Genomic DNA, 14442 nt, shown 5'->3' with positions numbered 1-14442 from the left:
AAGTATTGGGACACCCCTCAAAATAATTAGATTCAGGTGTTCTAATCCCCTCCATGGTCACAGGTGTATAAATTTAAGCACCTAGGCATGCAGACTGCTTCTACAAACATTTGTGAAAGAATGGGTCACTCTCAGGAGCTCAGTGAATTCCAGCGTGGTACCGTGATAGGTTGTCACCTGTGCAATAAGTCCATTTGTGAAATTTCCTTGCTACTAAATATTTCACAGTCAATTGTTAATGGTATTGTAACAAAATAAAAACAATTGGGAACAACAGCAACTCAGCCACAAAGTGATAGGCCATGTAAAATGACAGAACGGGGTTAGCGCATGTTCATCCAAAATATTTTTTTCAAAACCATAATGATGGTTAAACTATAGTGAGCAGGCTAAAGCCTAGGCTAGTACACATGGGCTTAATGCCAGGTGGCATCGGCCAGTGTGTATGGCAGCTGGTCTGACAGAAGTCAGCCGCTCGGCCAGCTTCTGTCGAAAGTGCATGACCAAAAAAGGTCTGGCTGAGAGCGCTGACCAAAGAGTTCTGGCGGGGGGCTGTCCCCCCTGCCAGAACACAGTAACACAGCAAGGGAGATTGTTGTACTAACATCGGATAGTTAGTACAGCAGCTCCTCCTGAGCTGTCAGGTTTTTTTTCAACCTTCTGGGTTGAACAAAAAAAAAAAGCTAGTAGGCTTTAGAAGGACCAATAAGGGAACTTTTATATAAGCCATCTCCTTTACTATAAAAGAGCAGCCATTGTGTCAGTGAATTGGAAGCTTTTGTGGGGAAAACTGACAAATAGCACAGGGAGAGTTTAGGGTAAGTTAGAAAACTGTATGTTAATTCTGATTGATTGCTTATTGGGAAAATAACCCCTTTGCTGCATTTTTTTTACTACGTTAGTACCTCCAGAGTGCCCATTTACATTCTCCTCCAGAGTGCCCCCTTATGTGCTGCTCCTCCAGAGTGCCCTCTAAGTTAGTGCCCCCCTTATGACCCCCATTCTCCTCCAGAGTGCCTCCTTATGTGCTGCTCCTCCAGGGTGCCCCCTAAGTTAGACCCCCCTTATGACCTCCCTTCTCCAGAGTGCCCCCTTATGTCCTGCTCCTCCAGAGTGCCCCCTAAGTTAGTGTTTCCTTATGACCCCCTTCTCCTTCAGAGTTCCCCCTTATGTCCTGATTTTCCAGAGTGCCCTCTTATTTAATGCCCCCTTATGCCATCCTGCTCCCCCAGAGTGCCTCCAAAGTTAGTGCGCCCTTTTACATACCTTCTGGCCTGGCTGTGAGTGGCAGAAAAAAAACACTTTAGGAAAAAAAAAACCTTCTTGGCAGCTCTGAACTGGGCATGAGCAGTTCTGGAGCCAGCCGATTAGAAAACTGCTGAGATCGACCTCTACTTGTGTATCGGGGACATGTGAATATAAGCCACACCCCGCTGCCCAATCCGAGGTCGAGCTTTGCAGCTCTCTAGTCTGCTGCCTGTGGAACTGCACATGTGCAGTTCAGAGTAGCAGAGAAGGGTATTGTTTTCTTTCTAAAGCCATAAGCCGTTCATGAGTTAGAAGTCATGGGGGGCCAGGCCAGGGACAAGAAGGTTTGTTTTTACAGCGCTTTTCTCCTGTTTCCTGACAGGAAAAAAGTGCCTGCTTTGGCAACATTGAGTTTTGGGGGGCCCCTCCACAGCTGTGGAACACCAGGGCGGACCGCTAGTACGATGGGATCAGTCAAAGGAGGAAGTGGTGGTGGTGGGGAATGAGATCAGTCTGAGGCAGTGGTGGTGGGGGGGATGGGATCAGTCAAATGCAGTGGTGGTGGTGGGGAGGATGGGATCAGTCAAAGTCAATGGTGGTGGTGAGGGGGATGGGATCCAGTGGCATTGGCACTCACTTGCTCTCAGTGTCAGTCTATTCCCCCTCCTTGCTCAGTGTATCTTTGAGTCTGGCTCCCATCACATGCCTCCAGTGATGCCTTTCCTGAAATGGGGTCTCCACACACAACAGAGAGCTTCTCCCCCTTCATGCTACTGGCCATCAGCTGGTTAGCTGACTTTCTCCTCCAGTTTCCATGTCCCGACATGGCATCTGTCTGCAGCAATGGGCGGAGAGGATGGAAGGGCAGTCCTCTGTGTGGGTATTGCAGTAACAGTGAGTTCTCAGCCTCAGTGTGCTATCTCCTGACTCCCATCATTGCCTCTAACTAGAACAACAGGAGGTTGACTCCAGCACCCGGTCACAAGTGCGACCTTTGCAACCCTTGTAGTTCTGCCACTGCCCTCAGATAATTCTGTCTCCAAGAACAATACTCCCCCCCAGGTCAGTCTGCCCCCAGAACAATTTCCCCCAGGTCAGTCTGTCCTCCAGTACTTTCCCCCAAGGTCAGTCTGTTCCCCAGTACAATTTCAACCGAAGTCAGTCCCCAGAACAATTCCCTTAGGTTAGTCTGTCCCCCGTGGCAATTTCCCTCACCTTAGGTCACTCTGTCCCTCAGAACAATCCTCCCAGGTCAATCTGTCTCCAAGTACTATCCCCCATGTCAGTCTGTTTCCCAGTACAATCCCTTCAGGTCAGTCTGTTCCCCAGTACAATCCCCCGAGGTCAGTCTGTCTTCCAGTACACTCTGTCCAAGTCAGTTTGTCTCCTGGTACAATCCTCCCTCTAGTTGCGTCTGTCTCTCAGTACAATCCCTCCAGGTCAATCTGTACTCCAGTACCAATCCCCCCCAGGTCAGTGTGTTTCTCAGTACAATCTCTCCAAGTCAGTCTATCCCTCAGTACAAACCCCTTCCAGGTCATTCTGTCTCCCAGTACAATGTTCCCAGGTCAGGTTGCCCCCCTCAGAACAATCAGTCTGTCCCCCATGACAATTCACCTCCCTGCTGTCCACCCAGCAATCCTCCCATGTCAATCTGTCCCTAGTACAATCTTCCCAGGTCAGTCAAACTGACCTGGGTGGATTGTACTGGGGGACAGATTGACTTAGGGGGAGGTGTGTACTCTGTCCCCCAGTACAATTCCCTATCTCCCAGGTCAGTCTGTCCCCAGTATAATCCCCTATCCTCAAGGTTAGTCAGTCCTCCCAGTGCAATCCTCTCCAGGTCAGTCTGCCTGTCAGGAATGGACTCGCCAATAGTGTTGGGACTCACCTGCCTTGTGGTTTGCAGTACCAGGACTGGCCAGCGGGTGCTCTCAGCAACCAGAGGCTCACTTCTGCAGTCAGCCAAAACACCTGAGGCTGATTGCAGGAGGTGCATATAAGGAATGGCCAGACTTGCAATCAGGGCTTTGGTGTATGTTTTCCCAAGAGCCCCTGTACCTGCATCCTGTCGGCTTCCTGTCTGATCCTGCTTTATCCCTGACTCTGATTGTACTCCGCCTGTCCTGACCTCTGCTATTCCTGACCACTCTCCAGTCTGCTCCTTTGGTACCTTGTCTGCCTGATTGTTCCTGACCCGGCCCGTCCGACTACGCTTAGTATTGTTCTTTTGTTATTTGTTGGGGGTTTTGGTTTGGTTTTTTTGCACTGTGTTTATGTTTATTCTTGCACTGCATTTATGTATTGTTTAGTCTTAAATAAATTATATTGTTTATACTATATCTGAAGCCTGCATTTCCCTGTGTCAGTTCACACACCTCTGGTCATACCCGGGGCCCTGACACTGCCCCCCAGAGGAATCCCTCCATGCCAGTGTGTCCCCAGTATAATCTCCCCCGCTCATTTTTTCTCCCAGTATAATTTCCCCAGGTCAGTCTGACCTGGGGGGGAATTGTTCTGGTGGGCAGTCTGTTCCCCAGTACAATCCCCACAGGTTAGTCTGTCACCCAGTACAATCCCTTATCCCCTCAAGTCAGTCTGTCCCCCATTACAATTCCCTCCCAGGATAGTATGCCCCCCAGCACAATCCCCCTAGGTCAGACTGTTCCCATGACAAGTCTCCTTGTCCCCCCAGAATAGTCTGCCCCCCCAGTACAATCCCCCCAGGTCAGTCTGTTCCCCAGTACTATCCCCCCAGGTCATTCAGATTGACCTAGGAGGATTGTACTGACAGATTGGCTTGGGGAGAATTGTATTATATCACCCAGTAAAATCTCCAGAGGTTAGCCTGTCTTCTAGTACAATCCCCCCCAGGTCAGTTTGACCCCCAGTGCTATCCCCCCAGGTCAGTCTGTTTCCTAGTACAATCCCCTATCCCCCCAAGCCAGTCTGTCCCCAGAACAATCCTCACCCCCAGGTCAGTCTGTCCGCCCATAAAATCCCCCAGGTCAGTTTGTCAGTACAATCCCACCCGGTCAGTCTGTTTCCCAGTACATTTCCACCAGGTCAGTCTGTCTTCCAGTACAATCACCGCAGTTCAGTCTGGCTCCCAGTACAATTTCCCCCAGATCTTCCTACCTCCCAGAACAATCTCCTTCAGGTCAGCCTGTTCCAAGTATAATCCCTTGCAGCTCAGTTAATCCCCCAGTACAATCCCCTCCCCAGGTTAGTCAGTCCAAGTGACCCCTGCACAGCCTGATATCAATCCCTGATATTACCTTGTGAAGCTCATCTACCTGCTGCTACCACCCTAATGCTGATTCCTGGACAGGGGAATAGCAAATGCTGCATTTTAAAAGAATAATGCAAAACAATGCATGCCAAAGGCATTTATAAACACTTTCAATCGATTCAAATTAGTATAATGACATTAGAAGATTCTTTCAAATACTTAATAAATCAAAGTCAGTAGTAAAACTTGAATGCCCATGTATACAGGTCCTTAGTTTATGTTTTTCAAACTGTGATCTTTCTAAAATTACTGTCACTTGGCAGCAGGAACAAGCATTATAACAAGTGTCTTTTTATATGTATATTCAGGGGCCCATTCATAGTTGTAGCCCATGAGACCACTCTGTACGTGATCAAAAAACCTGTCACAACAGATCCCTGCTCCTGAGAACATGTGTTGCCTGGTCTACATGCTTATGATTTTTCAAAGATTTTATTTTTAATTTGCAACAGTTATACAGGTCCGGTGCAGGGGCGGCCTGACCATTTGGGGTCAGAAGGGGGCCCCATGAGATGACCCTGGTACCTTTCATAGGCTTTTTTGTTTGTGGTTTGAGTGTGGGCAAGGACAAAGGGGCCTCATGGTCCCCTATTGCCTGGGGGCCCCATGAGTTGTCAGTCCGCCCCTGCTCCAGTTTCTCCAGCTGCATTCTTGTTGCTGGTCATTGATTCATAAAGTTGTTGACAAATGAACATTAGAACTAAACAACTTACATTTTCAATTTGGGTATGTCCAGTTATTTCTCCTATAAGGACTCCTGTACACTGCAGCTGCTAAACTGAGGTTCAGGAGCTTTTCTGTGTTTTTTTCAGCAGCCCCTGAACTCACCCTAATGTTTTCCTATGTGTCCATGTACACATACAGTTGCAAGAAAAAGTATGTGAACCCCTTGGGATTACATGGAGTTTTGCATGAATTGGGCATAAAATGTGCTCTGAACGTCATCTAAGTCACAACAATAGAAGAACACAGTCTACTGAACATAATACTACACAAACATTAGATGTTGCCATGGTTTAATTGCACATAACATGGAAACATTCACAGTGCAGGGAGGAAAAAGTATGTGAGGCCCTAGCTTAATGACTTCTCCCAGAGCTAATTGGAACCAGGAGTGAGCCAATCTTGACTCCAATCAGTGTGATGATATTGGATGTGTTGCTGACAGCTGTCCTGCCCTTAAAAAACACACTCCTGTTTTGGGTTTACTGGTTTCAAGAAGCACTGTCTGATGTGAACCATGCCTCGCAGAAAAGAGCTCTCAGAAGACCTACGATCAAGAATTGTTGACTTGCATGAAGCTGGAAAGGGTTACAAAAGTATCTCCAAAAGCCTTGATGTTCATGTGCCCATGGTAAGACAGACTGTCTACTAAACCCACAACAGTAAAATCAGTCTGTATATGCAGTAAAGCATGCTTGTTATACTCACTGTGGAACCTAAGGGGTTGATCCTCTGCATTGTGTAAAAAGGCTGTTTGATCCTGACTTCTCTGATCCTCCCCTTCTTCCAGTATCCTCCTCTTAACTCCATTAACTATCATTTGGTGTCACTCTGCACATGCTCAGTTTGGTGTGTATTTCTAGAGAGGTTTTTTTTCCTTAGGAGAGTGCATGTGATCATCGCAGGGCCAATCAGCACTGCCCAGACAGAGGTCAGGGGTTCTGCATTTTCCTAGAGCAAAATGAAAACTCCTCCTACAAGCTTCAACATGTGGTCTGCTGGACACTGATAGAAGTCACAAGACTGCTGTAACTGCTGATGAGAAAAGGTCTTTAGCAGTTTATATTTACTAAAATAATTGTATTTCTATGTTCTGTGTACTGTGGGAAAATGTTTGGAGTCATCATTTGCTACATGAGCCCAGCTGCACAAATGAATGTCCAGGTGAATCATTTTCTGATAAACCTACAATCCAAACTGCTGGCATGCTAAAGTTTATGTGGCACGTCCAGTCTTGTGGCAAAAGGCAGTGACTGATTTATTAAGTAGAATTATGTCATTCTGATTTGTGAATATTATGATCTCAGTAGTCTTGACAGTTACATTCATTCACAACTAGTTCCTGTATGATGACTTGATTATAGCAGTGATTCCATGTGTGAGAATCAGGACTTGGCTGAAAATAAAAAGTAACAAGAAAAAGAGAGGAATGCACCTCTAAGTGCAGTATTGACAATTTATTAGTAGTCAATGGAAAATTTGCACTTACAAGATATACAGTTAAAAAGACTCATTGTGTGGTAATTAGATCCAGGTGGGACATCCAGCCGTCCAGCAGCAGACTATGCCTATAGGATCAGGAAGTAGAGTCCAGGATGTGCCTGTGCATCAAAAATGAAGCTTGGAGAGCAGAGTCAGATGTAGCAGGTGAAGGGAGCGGTAATGCATTTCAGAGCATGCTCAATAGGCTCCTTCTTCAGCTGCCTAAGTGTTACTGCTCCCATCCATCCCTGATATCCATCTGGCACCTTTATCTTACAGCTACATAGGTTGGGCTCCAACAAGCGCGCCCTATACAATATACATTTTCTGGAAATAAAAAGTAGCCCTTTGGTATACTGTAGATGCAGTAAGATACAGAAACAACTCTCCAGCCAGCAGGTTAGCATCTGCTTTATCAGTGCAGCAGTAAACGCTAAGTTCAAAAAATGCAATTACCAATGTTAGTAATAGAAGCTAAGGCATGTTCATACCAGCAATCGCACTAAGCACATTGCTGCTAGTGTGAACTAGGAAGAATAGCTCTTATGTGAAGGTTTTAGAGCATCACACTGTTTATTTTTCTATTTTTATGTTAGAACTAATGAATAGTTGCAAGGGACATTTCATTAAATTCTACTGACTGCAGAGCAATGCGGTGGATTTTGCAGTACCATGTTGTGCTGAAAAAAAAAAACTGCATGGTGTACCCCACTTCAGCATGTGGGTGTTAACTGGCCTGACAGGGAACAGAGTTTTTTTTTACCTTGTTATTGTGACAGACCCAACCAGCACAGGGGCTTTTGGGGGGGACTGGGCTACCCTTCTAACCACTGATTAGGTAAGAGTTTGATCACATTATCCTAAACAGTGCAATCGGTAAACAGTACAGCCAACAGCTAACAGTGATCTAAATACCAGTAAGCTAATCAACAGCCAGGCACCCAGACAAGCCAGGGAGCCCACCCCAGACAGCCCGGCACCTCCAACCCTGAATACATAAAGTCTATTAAACATGCTGTCTTTCAGGTGCTTGCTTTCACTTGTATAATCTGTCCATTATAAGACAAAACTCATACAATATTCTAACAGTCTGAGAAAGTAGAATTCATCTATCTTCTAGATTTCTTTAAAGGGAGATTGTTGATAAATATTTCTGTCCCAAGCGGAGGAGCTTCTACAACCCAGTCTTCAGGAGACCCCATATTTCCTCTGACCATTAACCTGTACAAGATTGATATTACACCTTTCCATCCACTCCAGAAAGGAAGCTGTATTGTCTTTACTGAGAGAATTAATCCAAGCCTTGCTTTCAGCATTCATTACGTTGTTGTTCATCATTAGAGAATGATCAGCTCTCTCCATGGGCCATAATTATTGGGTAGAAGGCTAGCCCCCAGGTCACCTCCAAAAGCCCCTGTCCTGGTTGGATCTGTCACAGTTACGCATTGGAATTGCACTGGGTAGCCTTGCCAATGTCCCAATGTACCTGGTGTGAACAGTCCCTATGTCTGACGAGTTAGGACATCCTAACTAGTTTGAGTTGGGTTAGTATGTGCTCAAATATACAGTATGTTATTCATTTCAGATGGATTTTAATTCATTTTTTATTCCTAACACAAGTTGTAGATACTATATTTTTCACATTTCATTGTGAAGTTTTGGCAAAGTGTGCACACAGCGGAGGTAGGAATAATATTTCAGTTTTTCACCTGTTTTCTCCATCCAGGAAGACATGTCAGCACAATTATTTGATTAATGAGCCTCTTACATGGGGGATTTGGCATACTGTGTGTGTGTGAAGTCTGCTGGCAGTCAGCTGTACAGTCCTAAGCCTCACAGGGAAGTCTTCACTTGCTGTGAAAAGATGAGGACTGTTTCACCTTACACTGTAGAGTCTTCTATATGATATTATATGTCAATGTCTGTAACATTGCTAAAGAAAAAATGTGTGTGTATGAATCATTTGAATTCATGAGTTCTTTCATTTTTAACTCTTTATTGAGGTTACATTCCAGAACCATTGGGAAGCTTTCTCTATACAATTTCAAACTTTACAATGTTTTTCATTGTTAGAATATCAGATGTTAGAGTATCTCAACTCTTTCGGTCCTAATTCAGATACATATTTCATATTCCCTTTCCTTACCATTTGCTTAAGCAATTTTGTATGTGAATATTAAAAACGTACACTTTTTATGTTTTTTTTTAAATCTTGATACTCCTGTTTACACCATTTATTAAGCAAAATAATACCCTGGAAAACCAGCCTGATCTCTAGTTGGATGACAGAATCCCTTAACATGAAAAAGAAAATTGGTAAGAAAGGCTATTCATCACAGAACTTATCATTTTAAATGTAATTTCATTGACAGCATTTCCTCAACCGCCATTATCTATGTGATCAAGCCATATTGGAGAGGAGTGGTTCTTCAGTGCTTCAGTGAGATTTATCAAGCTTTAATAAAGTTGGGTGTGATCTGACAACATCGGTGTGTGACTTCCTGCCTTCCATCCACTAGATTGTGCCTTGTAGAAATGGGATTTCCTCAGTCACTGAACACTCCCAAAACTATAACTCTATATTGCAGGTTACCACAAACCAAACCCCTTTGTACATACAGTATATCAAATTGTGCAACAAATACCAGCTTTGTATCCCATATCCCAGGAGACTCCTATATATGTATTTTCACTGCCTGCTTGGTAGAGGCTCTTATTTTAGGATTACGCAAAGATCTATGTATTTGAATATTTGCATTATGCGTTGTCCTAGTTCTGTTGTATTTTTGTTGTGTGTAAGAGATTGAGCAAACATGGGTCAGTACTATGAGAATAATACCGCATATGTGTTAGTAATGTGGGAATTACACAGTAAATGGGTCAGTACTATAAGATTGAAAGAGCATATGGGTCAGTATTATGGAAGTGAGAGAACATATTGTTCAGTACTGTGAGAGTGAGAGAGCATATGGGTCAGTACTGTGAGTCTGAGGAAACATATGGGTCAGTACTGTGATAGTGAGAGAACATATGGGGTCATAACGGATAAAGTAAGAGAGCATATGAGTCAGTACTGTGAAAGTGAAAGAACATATGGATCAGTACTGTGAGAGTGGGAGACCATATGGGTCAGTACTGTGAGAGTGAGAGAACATATGGGTCAGTACTGTGAGAGTGGGAGAACATATAGGTCAGTACTGTAAGAGTGGGAGAACATATGGGTCAGTACTCTAAGAGAGAGAACATATAGGGTCAGTACTGTGAGAGTGAGAGAACATATGGGTCAGTACTGTGAGAGTGAGAGGACATATGGGTCAGTGCTGTAAGAGTGAGGGGACATATGGGTCAGTGCTGTAAGAGTGAGAGGACATATGGGTCAGTGCTGTAAGAGTGAGAGAACATATGAGTCAGTGCTGTAAGAGTGAGAGGACATATAGGACAGTACTGTGAGAGTGGGAGAACATATGGGTCAGTAATGTGAGAGTGGGAGAACATATTTATTTATTTCAGGTACTTATATAGCGCCATCCATTTAAGCAGCGCTTTACACATATATATATTGTACATTCACATCAGTCCCTAACCCTCAAGGGGCGTACAATCTAAGGTCCCTAACTCACATTAATACATATGTAAGCCGTGTACCGGGGTGGGCTCTCCAGGATACAGTGAAGTCATGAACGAGGAAAGCACCTCAACACCAGCTTTTGCCACAACAGAATTTTACTTAGATGTGGCAAATAAACACAACCACAAATGCTGGAAACATACAATAAATTTACATACACCCAGCCCAAAGGCTGAGACCCTTCTGCTGCACAGCACGGCGCCTTCTGACGGATGAAGGTAGACAGTGTAGTAATTTACCTACTGGCGGGCACAAATAAGGTGCCACACCTTACCTGTTATTACCCTAAAAGAGCAGGAATCAGTGTATGGGTGTACGGTATGGGCTAGCCTGCAGTGTAGCACAACAGCTTACAATCTTACACAAATCTACAGTATTCCCCCTCCCATAACTGGTCCTGTAGCACGTGCCTGAGTATTCCTTCTGAGCAAAACGCCAGTCTGGCTTGAGTTTGTAGGATTTTATCAGCTCTCCAATGTGAAATGTCACTTTAAGTTGTGGAGTCCTTCCAATGATCAGTAACAACACTTGTGGCCTGACACAAACAGAGACCCTAACTAACTAACTATAGGCCTGGATTCAGTCTCAAGGTGCCAACACTGAAATGAGGTGCGTGCACGATCTTACCGACCCGGGACTGCTTTGCATCCGCTGGTGACTCTGAACAGAACAAATGTCTCTCCAACAGGCCTGCGATATTGTAGTGTATGCTGCGTTGTTCCTCGGCTCTCATCAGCTTCCTGGCAGCAATCTCATCAGCTTCACCCGGCTGCAGCTCACACGGCCCCTTCATTCAGCATTCTCCAGAACATGGCTCCTGCATTCAGCATCGTCCAAAACATGGCTGCAGTCTCCTCTTCCTGTTCACTAAAAAACCCCACCTCTTCATGAATATACAAATATCTATGCAGTCTGAGCCTGTGTTAGAAAAACAGTGACATCTTGTGGCTAAACCCCAGAATGTCAGTCAAAACATCAATTTACTTCACACCATAATTAACTGCACACAAACAGTGTTCAAACAATGAGAGCTGTTTCCCCATCTCACACATACTAAGGACAATTTAGACAGGAGCCAATTAACCTACCAGCATGTCTTTGGAGTGTAGGAGGAAAACGGAGTACCTGGAGGAAACCCACGCAGGCACAGTGAGAACATGCAGACTCCAGGCAGGTGATGCCATGGTTGGGATATGAACCAGCGACCCTAGTGGTGCCAGGCAGACGTGCTAACCATTTAGCCACTGTGCTGCCCAATATAGGGTCAGTACTGTGAAAATGGGAGAACATATGGGGTGTCAGGAATGGACTGGCCAGCAATGGTGGGACTCACCTGCCTTTTGATCTGCAGTACCAGGGCTGGCCAGCGGGTGCTCCCAGCAATCAGAGACTCAACCTTTCAGCCAGCTAACACCTGGAACTGATGATACTGGTGTATTTAAGGGATGGCCAGACTTGCAGACTCTGCCTTGGTGTTGTGTTTGTCCTGGGCCCTGTATCTGTCCTGCATCCTGTTTCTGTTCCTTTGCTACCTGTTCTGATCCCTGGCTTCTGACCCTGACCATCCCTCTGCCTGACCCTCTGTACTACGCTGCTTGCTACCTGTTCTGATCCCTGGCTTGTGACCCTGACCATCCCTCTGCCTGACCCTCTGTACTACGCTGCTTGCTACCTGCTGAACCTGGCCTGTGACCCCGACCATTCTCCGCTTGCTCCCCCTGTACCTACCTGCCCAATTGATATTGACTCGGCCTGCCTGACGACGCTTGCTTGTATGTACTGTTATCTGTGGGTGGTTGGTTGGGTTTGTTTGCACTGTATTATGTTTAGTATTGCACTGCGTTTATGTTTGTATTGTTAGTGTTAATAAATTACATTGTTAATCACATATCTGAAGTCTGCGTTTCCCTGCTTCAGTCACACACCTCTGGTCATACCTGGGAGCCCTGACATTACACCAAGGCCAATCCTGACCAGAAGTGGCTGCACAGGGAAGCCATCTTGGCTTGTTGATGGGAAGGATGGATCTGGATGAGGTTGCGTATTTATATCTGCTAGTGTTTGATGACAGGGAGTATGCTTATCAAACTCTGAAGGAGTATACCCGGGATGAACTGCTAGAATGTATACGGCTCGCTCATGTTCTAGTAGATCAGGGCACAGAGTTCTCTGAGGTGCAGCCTTTGATTGAGGTTTGTGCAGAGTTGGTTTCATCTGGTACCCCCGAATGCAGGGATGAATTTTTGCCACCATTTAGTGCAGACCAGGTAGAGTCCCTGGTGTGGTTATTAGAGGATGATGTGGGTTACTTTCTGGAGCGTTATTCCACATGTTCACCACAGACACTAAGAGATTGTATAAACGCAGTGCAGTCATTGACCAGACAGGCTTTGTGTAAGCTCAGCTTTGTTCAACCCATACTGCAGACATGGACAGACTTGTTACACCCAGCCCCAGTCAGCTTACAAAGACCCAGTCCTGCTTCTAACTCTACTCCTGTATTCCCACCAGCTCCTCCAGTTACAGCCCAGTATACTTGGCTATCTACCGCATGTCAGTACCCTGTTCCCACTCGCTGCACCTATCCTGCCTTTAACCCTGTAAAAAAGCCCTCTGTAGCAACTGCTCCCTCTCCTGTTCCATCCTCCAGTTCTTCTCTGTCTCCAGCTGCTCCATTCGTTTGCAGACCTGCGTTTACTTGCAGTGCTCCAGTAGTTAAAACCAGAAAAAAGCGAAAATTCTTTCCAACCAATACCATCCTGCCAGTATCCAAACCGGTGAGCCTGCCTTCCGTAGTCCAGCCCGATGTGCCTCTGCCCGGAGTCCAGCCCGATGTGCCTCTGCCCGGAGTCCAGCCCGATGTGCCTCTGCCCGGAGTCCAGCCCGATGTGCCTCTGCCCGGAGTCCAGCCCGATGTGCCTCTGCCCGGAGTCCAGCCCGATGTGCCTCTGCCCGGAGTCCAGCCCGATGTGCCTCTGCCCGGAGTCCAGCCCGATGTGCCTCTGCCCGGTGTGGCTCTGCCCGGTGTGCCTCTGCCCGGAGTCCAGCCCGATGTGCCTCTGCCCGGTGTACCGCTGCCCGGAGTCCTGCCCGGTGTGCCAGTCTTTGATATCCCGCCAGTTATCAGACCCGGGCAGTGGAACATTTTTCCCAGCTAGGACTGTTTGGAGCGTCCTGAGGCCGCTCCTTGAGGGGGGGGTACTGTCAGGAATGGACTGGCCAGCAATGGTGGGACTCATCTGCCTTTTGATCTGCAGTACCAGGGCTGGCCAGCGGGTGCTCCCAGCAATCAGAGACTCAACCTTTCAGCCAGCTAACACCTGGAACTGATGATACTGGTGTATTTAAGGGATGGCCAGACTTGCAGACTCTGCCTTGGTGTTGTGTTTGTCCTGGGCCCTGTATCTGTCCTGCATCCTGTTTCTGTTCCTTTGCTACCTGTTCTGATCCCTGGCTTCTGACCCTGACCATCCCTCTGCCTGACCCTCTGTACTACGCTGCTTGCTACCTGTTCTGATCCCTGGCTTGTGACCCTGACCATCCCTCTGCCTGACCCTCTGTACTACGCTGCTTGCTACCTGCTGAACCTGGCCTGTGACCCCGACCATTCTCCGCTTGCTCCCCCTGTACCTACCTGCCCAATTGATATTGACTCGGCCTGCCTGACGACGCTTGCTTGTATGTACTGTTATCTGTGGGTGGTTGGTTGGGTTTGTTTGCACTGTATTATGTTTAGTATTGCACTGCGTTTATGTTTGTATTGTTAGTGTTAATAAATTACATTGTTAATCACATATCTGAAGTCTGCGTTTCCCTGCTTCAGTCACACACCTCTGGTCATACCTGGGAGCCCTGACATGGGGTCAGTACTGTGAAAGTGAAAGAACATATTGGTCAGTACTGTGAGAGTGGGAGAACATATGTGTCAGTACTGTGAGAGTGGGAGAACATATAGGGTCAGTACTGTAAGAGTGAGAGAACATATGGGTCAGTAATGTGAGAGTGAGAGAACATATGGGTCAGTAATGTGAGAGTGAGAGAACATATGTGTCAGTACTGTGAGAGTGGG

This window comes from Staurois parvus, unplaced genomic scaffold (assembly GCF_062004578.1).
Source record: "Staurois parvus isolate SC_StPar_1 unplaced genomic scaffold, SC_StPar_1.0 ptg001432l, whole genome shotgun sequence".
In the NCBI taxonomy this organism is placed as follows: domain Eukaryota; kingdom Metazoa; phylum Chordata; class Amphibia; order Anura; family Ranidae; genus Staurois; species Staurois parvus.
Note: the sequence above shows the minus strand (reverse complement) of the source record.